This window comes from Phaethon lepturus, unplaced genomic scaffold (assembly GCF_000687285.1).
Source record: "Phaethon lepturus isolate BGI_N335 unplaced genomic scaffold, ASM68728v1 scaffold20750, whole genome shotgun sequence".
In the NCBI taxonomy this organism is placed as follows: domain Eukaryota; kingdom Metazoa; phylum Chordata; class Aves; order Phaethontiformes; family Phaethontidae; genus Phaethon; species Phaethon lepturus.
The window spans coordinates 43,755-51,531 of NW_010512831.1; positions in this window are offsets into that span (position 1 = coordinate 43,755).

The window sequence follows — 7,777 nt, forward strand, 5'->3', positions numbered from 1 at the left end:
AGGAAAACAACAAAATGCCTCTGTAAAACAAACAGCAAGACATCAACAGGTTTTTACAAATCGTATTGAAGTACCAGCTTCCAAAACTCAGCTCAGCAGCAGTAGTTGGTTGAGGACTTTTACATCACCTCTTAATTCATTTCACATTCATCCCTTACATTTTCTACCGGCCACCGTAGCTACTTCATGCTCCTCAGTCTCTTTGCCAAATTTCTCAGCTGTCTTACGACTGATGTTTAAACTGGACATTGTGTAAATAGGATGTTCAGCAAACCAGATATTGAACATTGCAGGGACAAGTCTTATGAGGTATTTACATTGAAGCAGGAACGCAGCTATAGAAGGGCCCTTATGCATATTATACCATAGTCTGAAAGCCAAAGAGCAACATACCCCATAACCACATCATGCATCCCCTCGCAGCACCCCACTGTCATGGGTCAAGTCTGGGAGCGCCTTCTGGGAAGCCAAGCACCCGGCGAGGTCAGGGCTCCGTGTAATAGCAGCGGTAGTAGATGAGAGTCCCTGGCCCCAAGGTTCGCCTCCAGTTCAAAGCCAAGTGGAGAACGTGTCGCGCTGGAAATGAAGCTATTACACAGAAGCAGTCTTTGCCCTCTGCCAGATGACTCACCCGGTGATCTGAGGTTAAGGGCTCCAGAGCTCATGAGCCGCTGTGCAGGGAGGTGCAGGAGGTCTGAGACAGGAGTAAAGACTTTGGTCTCTGCTTTTGGATGGCGCCTCGATGGGCTCAGCATGACTCCTCCTGGATACTACCTGGGGTACAAGCTGAACTACCTTCCTACCCCTCCAGTCAGCTCAAACGAGCAATGCCCCAACACACCCGCTCTCTGTAAAGCTTTCTCACGTTACAGCCCTGAGAAGGTAGCTTCATTCTGGGAACATCATTTCACTAAACTCCCTTCTCTCCCTTTTGTTTTTTTAGTTGGTGTAATTTCTACAGGGAAATATTTTTACTTTTATGTATCTTACACTGTTTTCTGTAGCACCCTGTTCCGTAGCGAGAGCCCCTTCCAGCTTTTGAAAGAGCAGCACCTATTAATCAACGAGCAGCAGTGGGAAAGGGCAGCATTAACAGCCGATCCAGAGGCGATGTGGGAGGTGAAACTCCTTCCCTCGCATCAGGATCAGTCTCGCTCTCAGGTGCACGCTGACTTCGCACACCCGCGACACGTCAGTGGCACACCCCGGTCTCCACCTGCCCTCAGGCGCTCTGCTTGCCAGCTGGTCATCACAGGGTGGCAAGCGCTTGCTTGGGGACTTCCTCCTGTGGGTCTGGGCGTGAAGGTTTTGGATCCTGCGCGCGTCTCTTTAACCGTGCTTTCTGAAACCAGCTTGCTCCCCTCTAACCCGGAGCAGATGTATTTGTGAAACAGCAGCGAAACGCCGAGTACCAGCATAACGCTGAACTGAGCAGGAAGGGAAAGTGTTTCCTGCTTTGTGGCATTTATTTCCTGTTCTTTATGTGTTTGCTTTTTAGGAATTACAAGAAGTCATTCCTAAGCACTGGGCCTAAGTTAGGCACAGGTGCTGCAGGCAGCACAGGCCCCTGTGAAGACATTTTTATTACTTCCACGTGGGGAAAAAACGTTTTGGATCCTACAATTGTGCCTACAATCATTTTTTATGGCATTTTTAATAGCAGCTACCTGCTGGCTGTCGGAGATTAGAGGCTTTTGTAACAGACAAAGGAACTGTGCCAATACCAGACTTAACCTTCTCGCTCCGCGTGCCGAGGAAACGTGACCTCCGAGTTCAGCAAGCAAGAGGCACGAGTACTGTACAGGAACGGGGAGAGGAGGGAACCTTTACTCCCATAAAACCCAGCCTGCGTTTAACCGGGATGCAACACCGGGAGGGGGCAAACTCAACCTGCAGTTACTCACTTGTACGACGCAGCAGAGCACTCCCTTCCCCACGCGATGGAAACGGCACACACGCTAGCACCGAGTCTAACCGCCCTTCCATGAAACGGGACGTGAAAGAGACGTTTTGTGCAGCGCTGTTCAGAACGACAAGCAGAACTTCCACCACACCGCCGTTCCTCTGGAAGGAAAGGGAGAAAGTGAAAACGCACAAAGGATGAGACGGGCACGACAGCCCTGCCGGCCGTCAGGCAGGGGCTCTCCGGCCTGCGGAAGGGGGCTGGCCGCGACGGAGTAGCGGGGACCAACAGGACCTGGAGGAGCTGAAGGGAAAACATGCAGGTGCCAAAACATCTCCCTGCAAAGCTGACAGAACAGTTTAGGATTGGAGGTAAGAAAAAGACCACAGAAGTCATCTGATCCATCCAGGATTCCTGCTCAAAGGAGTCAGCTGCAAGGCTGGATTGGGTTACTCGAGCCTCTTCACTCCTGCACACAGGCAAATACCTATTGAAGGTGAGCCTCATCCTCAAACCTGACCATCTGGAACAGCCCAAAGCTCCTGAGAGCAGTCAGGGCAGTCAGATGGAAGGGCTTGGGCAGGTGTGAAATGGAGAACGTGCTGCCTGGCACCAGGAAGTATGAAGCGTTGCAGCTGTACATGGAAAACCCATCACGAAGGTGTTCCCTTGATGAGATGCTCCAACCGAAACAGATGTTGGAGTTCAGTGATCCAGGCAGTAGCATAATACAAAAATGTAAAAGCAAAACCTTTGTCCTCTCTTCAGTCACATTAGAATCTCTCTACTACTACCGATTGATTTGTTAGCATGGGACATCCACATTACTCATACCAGCATTTTCTTTCCTTATGCTCATCTTAGAGATGCTACTTCTACAGTACACGATTATATGTTTAGAAGCCAATATAGTAGGTGGTCCAGCTGAATGTATGTAATTAACCTATGTTTAATTGCAAAAGCCATAGGACCGGCCAACATTTTTGGCTTATTTATATGCCACAATAGCTTTCTCACTCTCTCCTGGGCCCAGACACCTAGCCCACAAATGTATTTGGCTAATAGGACACAGCAAATACGTCCTTTTTCCAACCATGATTTCATTTTTTTTCATGCTGTTAAACGTTTGTAACAGTTGATTCATTTTACAGTGATGTCAAGAGTAAAATTCCTAGATGCTACGTGTAACAGCAACTCATGCTCCCTCCACTGCTTTGAGGCTCATGACGACTTGCCACCAGTGGCAGCTTGCCACCAGTACGTACAGATCTTTTAAAAAACTTTGCTGAAAATATACATGAAATCCACAACTCTGACTCCCAAAAAAACCATTCAGCAATACTGAAGCTCTTTGCTGCAGGACTGATATGTATGGCAAAGACCAGATGAAACCAGAAAGCCACCACACATCTATGAGCTATTGGTTTTCAGTCAGTATCGCTGAAAGCTCCTTGAACAAGAAATGCCTGCCAAAGCGCGGACTGGCATAACTGCATTTACAATGGGATTTTTCTTCATTTACAATAGGATTATCTAAAATAATAAAGGGTCTGTGAATCTAACTCGTATTAGTATTAGTATTTGTAAAGTATTAGTAGTTGTAAAGTGATTAATAAAGACCCAAATGCTACTTTTGTAATGATGGTTTTAAAGCAAGAAGATACAGTTGATGCATGAGACTTCTCCCACTGGGATTGGTGTGGATGTGTGGATGTTCAGGTCTACGTTTGAGAAGACAATTCTGCATTTAGAGTTGGTGAAGCTTACCTAAAATGAAGACGTCCAATGCATTTTGAGTAACGTTCACTTGAATGAATCTGAACAAGATGCACGAAATGCAGCTTTGGAAGCTGACAAAGGTAAAGCTCATAAAGCCCAAGCTAGCTGACAGGGAAATACGTTAAAAGCAGGATGCTGTTGCTTAGCCTGGCAAATTATGTTCTAATCTGGGTAAACAGACACCGCCTATTCTCTGCTAATAAACGGGGCAACATTGACAAATAGGAACAAAGGCTTCACTGTTCACGTTGAAGCACTGCCAGCTTCTGAACAGGTGTTTGAAAATGGGTTTTAGACATGATTACCCTACCCGTCCTGGAAACACGAATCATATTCCAGCTACGATTTCAACAGAATCCACAGCAGAATATGTGAAACCGCTGTTTTCAATGGTAAATGCTCAAACCACTGGTGCTGGTGAAGCACTCTTCTGTGCTGGGAAAATTTCAGAGCCTCAGGTGGGGTTTTCATACAATGCATTCTTAATCCCTGCGGGGGGCTCACCTGGGGCACACATCTAGGAAGGATATGGGCTCCAGTTTACAGCCAGCTCCTCCACTTGCCATAGAACAGCCAGAGAACAGACATTTAACAATCTTGTCATACCCCTAAATTTAGTAGAACTAGGAGTTTGCAGACAAAATTAATTAAAAAAAAAGCCACATCTATTTGTTTTGATTTCTACCAAGTACACAGGATTTGTCCCTAAACTATCATGTCTTAAAATGTTATGCTCTCCATCTTCAGAGGCAGGGAGGAGGAATAAAACACTTAATAGCACAACATTTGGGTGATTTCAAGTTAAGAATTCATGTGGGACAGTGAAAGGAAAAAAAAAAATCATAGTCCAAGATTTTAAAGGACTTTGAACTTGTGGTGAGAGTTTTGATGTCATAGAATCATAGATTAGTTTGGGTTGGAAGGGACCTTCAAAGGTCATCTAGTTCAACCGCCCTCCTGCAGTGAGCAGGGACATCTTCAACTAGATCAGGTTGCTCAGAGCCCTGTCCAACCTGACCAGGAATGGTTCCAGGGATGGGGCAGCTACCACCTCTCTGGGCAACCTGGGCCAGTGTTTCACCACCATCACTGGGAAAAATTTCTTCCTTAGATCTACTCTAGATCTGCCCTCTTTTAGTTTAAAACCATTACCCTTTGCCCTATCGCAACAGGCCCTGCTAAAAAGTCTGTCCCCATCTTTCTTATCAGCCCCCTTCAAGTACTGGAAGGCTGCAATAAGGTCTCCCCAGAGCCTTCTCTTCTCCAGGCTGAACAAGCCCAGCTCTCTCAGCCTGTCCTCAGAAGAGAGATGTTCCATCCCTGTGAGCATTTTGGTGGCCCTCCTCTGGACCCGCTCCAGCAGGCCCACATCTTCCCTGTGCTGAGGGCTCCAGAGCTGGATGCAGAACTCCAGGTGGGGTCTCACCAGAGCAGAGCAGAGGGGCAGAACCACCTCCCTCGACCTGCTGGCCACGCTGCTTTGGATGCAGCCCAGGATGTGGTTGGCTGTCTGAGCTGCGAGCACACATTGCCAGCTCATTGTCCAGCTTTTCATCCACCAGTCCTCCCAAGTCCTTCTCGGCAGGGCAGCTCTCAATCCCTTCATCCCCCAGCCTGTATTGATAGCGGGGGTGTGCCTCGCCCCAGGTGCAGGTCCCTGCACTTGGCCTTGTTGAACCTCATGAGGTTCACACCGTCCCATTCCTGGAGATTGTCCGGGTGCCTCTGGATGGCATCCTGTCCCTCAGGCATGTCAACCACCTGTCATCTGCAGTGTCATCTGTAAACTTGCTAAGGGTGCACTTGATCCCACTGTCTATGTCACTGATGAAAATATTAAACAGACTCCTTTAATTAACACAGAACCCTGAGAGACACCACTCATACCGATCACACTACTCGTCACCAATCAAAATGAGATAATGACTGTAGCAACACTGAATGGGCAATTGGAAAACTCATTTTTTCTAGAAGAACATTCTACAAAGAATACCACCTTCTCTAAGGAAAGCATTTTTCACACACCTTTAGTACAACTGGGTGCCACAGTTTGGAGCCAGCCCACCTGTCCATCCTACCAAACTGAGAAGTATTTTCAGCACCAAATGATACAACATGGTTCCAACTCTTGCTTTGATAGTGACTCATTTAGGCCGATTTTAAAACACATTAAGTTAGTAAAAGCTTACAGAAGGCGTAGCATTTCACATACAGACCTGAAGTGAGCTGCCGCCACTTGTGAAAGTGACAGCAATCCATCTGGTATCATGTACTCCTCAAAAAGAGCTTTGTAGAGCAGAAGGTGAAACTATTAACAGGAAAAGTAAAGGAAAAGAGGAGGGTGGGGAAGAACATGGGAAGATGTTTAAAAAACAAATCATACCTCCAAAGAAGGTAACACCTTGAATATGCAAAAGAATTGACACTTTCTCATCCCAAGAGCTGCCTAACACATCAGAGAAGCCCCAGTAGAACTGGGACGCTGGCGCACAAAGTTGTGGTCAGTATCAGCACAGACTCCAGCACCCGAGGCTTCAACCTCCCTAAATAAAACAAAGCTTACAGGACAGCATTTTGGGGCGAGGAAGGAGAGAAGGGACTGTACTTTGTGGCTTGTAGTTTCACCCAAAAGAGGGGTGTTACACACAATGGAAGAGGGGACTGAGGGAGCCTGGAAAGAAGAGTTAAAATGAAAACATGTGGGTCACAGCTCAAAACCACATCACATCTGAACCGTAGCGCTAACAAAAGCATACTCGGATGTAGTCTGCCTGCCGGTTTTTGTTGTCTAACCAGCCCTGAGGGCATCTCTACCATTTATTTTTATTAGCATTTCAAGCACACCCACACTTATGAAATGGTTTTTTCTCTGGAGTAGCAGCCGTAGTTTTTGTTCTACTTGCATCGCCCTGCCGTTTGCTAGGTCTAGTTTGATCTGGAGAGTTGAAAATTACTGTAGCATCACATAAGAGCGTAACCTATACCTGAAACTTGAGAGGAACATTTATTGTCTGTTCAGTCGGCTGCTGTTCCGTAGCTAAAACATTCCAGCTTTTGAGCTTGGTCAACTTGGTTGACACACACCTCCTGCACTTTGCAGACACGCTTGCACTCCAGTTAAAAACAATGAAATAGTTAATTAACCCAGGTTAATAGTACTGGCAGGGTCTATTGCAGTACTTGAGGTAACAAAACACCACGCTTCTGCCTACCATGTCCAACAACCAACATGTCGTCCATAAAGACACTTCCAAGACCAGTAAGTGGAATATTCTTTACTGCTGAATATTATCCTGCATGAACAGCAGAAAGCCAGGTTAGAAAGCACACCGCTTAAATCTTATCAGGCTTTTTTTGGTTTGGTTTTGTTTTTTTTCCAGAAGAGATTCACTGAAAGAGTAAGTCCTTTTAAAAAAAGGTGGTTAATTTGGAAGAGTTTGGTTTTATCTTTGAAGTATCAGCTGTAGCCAGCTCACTTCAGGACTCTGTAATAATGTGGAGACATTGAAAAAATCAGAACAACGCAGAAACAACAGCCTGCTTATGTCAATCTAGTACCAGCACTTATGATTAATTTTACTCTTTAAAAAATCCACCATCTTTGTTTTCAAGGTAGCTTGCTATTTGTTAATAGCATAAAAATAATAACAGAAAACATAGCAACTGTGAGAAGCTTTTTGTCTTTCCTGTACCCACCCAAGAAAAAAAAAGAATGTTTTTATGCTGCTAGGCTACACTACTAGCATATAGGAGGGGCAAATAAAGACAAACATGCACTGTGTATGAGAGAACTTGTTTTATTTATTCAAGTCTCAACTTAATTTTGATGCTAAAAATTGGTCAAAGGCACTTCAAAGAAGGTATTTAAGAAACAAATCCTTATGGTGATCATTCCAGGCAAGTCACCAACTTACACCTGCCATTAGGGACACGACTACCTATAACTGCAACAGGAAACATTCACAGGTTTAAGTGGAGCATACTGTCCAGCAGCAATATTCAATTCTTTTAGAGCATTAATAACATTTTTGGAGTATTTTAAATACAATATGGTAAAACAAAGCAAATTACACTTTTGGAGTTCCACAGAAGTTT